Genomic DNA, 3,230 nt, shown 5'->3' on the forward strand with positions numbered 1-3,230 from the left:
GATAGCAAGGCCTCCAGTGTAATGCTAGGGCTGTGGTCGACCCCATTATGTGAAAAATTGTCCCTAGCGAAAAGGGACTGAGCAGGTTTCCCAGGTCTACGAGGCTTCTATGGTTGGCGATGTAGGACGGAGTCTACCGAAAATTAATGCTGCTCTGGAGGATCGTCAGGTAGAGTATTAGCCGACCATGGTGGAATTTGAAGGTACACTCTTAAACCTTACTGTCACTGTTTTAATTAACCCTGGTGCAACGTTAAGTTATATTAGCCCTAGAATTGTGGAGAAGTGTAGGTTGCAGCCTATTAAATTTAAGGACCCTTGGTTAGTTCAGTTGGCAACAAGGGCAAAAAGACAGGTAAATGCCAAGATCAAAAACTACCCTTTAAAAATAGTAGGATAGCTAGTTACAGTAGATTTAAATGTGCTTCCCCTTGGCTCGTACGATATATTAATTGGTATGGATTGGCTGGAGAAACACTGGTCCATAGTTAATTGTAAAACCAAGACTATCAGTTATAAGAATGAGGTGGGAATAAAGGAAGAAATGCAGTGAACCAAGCGACCAGTGCAAATTCGGCCAATAACCGCCTCACAGTTAGCGAAATGTATTAGAAAAGGATGTTGGATTTACGCTGTCCAAGTGGGCTATGCCAACTCGAAAGATAAAACAGCCACAATGGAGAATAATCCTGTGGTATAGGAATTTGTGAACGTGTTTACGGAGGAGATTCCCGGACTACCACCTAAAAGGGACATAGATTTTACCATTGAATTAGTGCCAGGAGGAGCCCCGGTATCCCGGGCACCCTATAGAATGAGTATATTGGAATTGACAGAATTAAAAATGAAATTACAGGAGCTGTTGGACAAAAATTATATCCGCTCCAGTGTGTCACCCTGGGGAGCCCTGATGCTATTCATTAAGAAGAAAGACAAGACCCTGCGCATGTGTATAGATTATCGTCAGCTAAATAAATTGACAATCAAAAATAAATATCCTCTGCCCCGTATCGATGAACTATTTGATCAGGTAAAGGGAGCAACAGTTTTCTCGAAGATTGACATGCAATCAGGGTATCACCAAGTTAGGATTAAAGAATAGGATATAGCTAAGACTGCTTTTTGAACACGATATGACCATTATGAATTTGTGGTGTTATCCTTTGGGTTGACCAACGCCCCTGCAACTTTTATGTGTCTAATGGACAATGTATTTCACCAGTACTTGGACAGGTTCATGCTGATTTTCAAAGATGATATCTTGATTTATTCGTGGAATATGGAGGAGCACCAAAAACACCTCAGATTGGTATTTCGTACCCTGCGAGAACATCAACTATACGCTAAGTTCAGCAAGTGTGAATTTTACAAAGAAAAAATACAATATTTGGGGCATATAATCACTAAGGAAGGAATTGCAGTGGATCTTGAAAAGATAAGGACAATAATGGAATGGCCAGTGCCTAAAAATGTGGCGGATATCTGCTCCTTCATGGAGTTAGGAGGCTATTACAAACGATTTTTGGAAGGATTATCAAGGGTAGCATATCCCATTACTTCCCTACAGGAAAAGGGAAGGGCCTTTAGGTGGACCCCGAAATGTCAAAAAAGCTTCAAGAAACTCAAATACCTGCTCACCATAACACCTGTTTTAAGCATAGCTGATCCCAACAAGGACTATGTGGTGTGCACGGACGCAAGCAAAGAAGGGGTAGGGGGTGTGTTGATGCAAGAAGGGAAGGTAATAGCATATGAATCAAGAAAATTAAAAGAACATGAGCAGAAATATTCTACTTACGATCTAGAGCTGGCAGCTGTGATTCATGCCTTGAAAATGTGGCGACATTACCTTATGGGCAGAAAATTTCTATTATTAACGGATCAACACAGTTCGGCCAATTATTTTAGTCAACCCACTCTAAATGCAAGGCAAGATCGGTGGGTGTATTTCCTAAGAGGTTTCGATTTGAAATCAAACATTTAAAAGGGAAGGAGAATCGAGGGGCAGATGCATTGAGCAGGAAATTACAATGCCTATATAAAATTTCTTACAGTAAAGGGAAAAGCCCCTTCGGGGAAATGATTACAAAAGCAGCAGAATAGGATGCTATTTACCAGCAAATAAAACAGCAAATGCAGCAACCAGTCATTAAAGACAAATGGCCAGATTATGCCTTGGATACTGCCGGTATGTTGTACTTTAAAGGGACGTTGTATGTACCCAATCAAAACAATGTTGAAAATCTAATACTGGATGAGTTTCATAAGAGTCATTATGTTGGACACCCAGGTTATCGAAAGATGATTATTTCACTTCGAAAAGAATGTTATTGGCTGGTAATGAAGAAAGATGTGGCTAGTTATTTGGCACGATGTTTAGAGTGTCAACAAATCAAAGCAGAACACCAGTATCCTGCAGGTTTATTACAGCCGTTACCCATACCGGAATGGAAATGGGAAACCATTTCTATGGGCTTTATAACGGGTCTGCCTAAGTCAAAGAAAAATAACGACTCCATCATGGTGCTGGTGGACACGCTGAGCAATTCAGCGCATTTTATTTCGGTGCAATCTACCTATAGAGTTGTACAGATCGCCCATGTGTTCATCCATAACATATTTAAGTTGCATGGGTTACCAAAGGCAATAATTTCAGACCGCGATGTAAAATTTACATTGGTTTTTTGGAAGACATTGTTTGAAAAATTAGGAACTCAGCTGAATTTTAGCACGGCTTATCACCCTCAAACGGATGGGCAAACTAAACGGGTGTACCAGGTGGTAGAAGATATGTTAAGAGCATATGTGATGCAGCAACCAACCAAGTGGGAGGATTATTTGCACTTGGTTGAATTTGCATACAATAATGGCTACCACACATCATTGCTCATGAGCCCTTTTGAAGTATTGTATGGGCGGAAGTGGCGAAACCCCTTGAGCTGGAGTGGACCGGAAGATATATTAATGTTGGGTCCTGAGATGCTTAAGGAAATGGAAGAACTATTGAAAAAGGTACGATCTAATTTGAAGGCAGCTCAGGATAGGCAAAAGAACTTCGCTGACCGAAAGGGGAGGTTTAAGGAGTATCAGGTCGGTGATCATGTATATGTGAGAATTCAAGCAAAGAAGATCACTTTAAGTTGGTACCTCGATGCTGTGGACCATTTCAGATCTTAGCAAGAATTGGGTTGGTGGCTTACTAGCTCGCCTTGCCAAGTCACATATGGGTC

This window comes from Pinus tabuliformis, chromosome 5_2, assembly GCF_031772625.1.
Source record: "Pinus tabuliformis cultivar Carrire ecotype Pingquan chromosome 5_2, CPIR1, whole genome shotgun sequence".
NCBI classification, from domain to species: Eukaryota; Viridiplantae; Streptophyta; class Pinopsida; order Pinales; family Pinaceae; genus Pinus; species Pinus tabuliformis.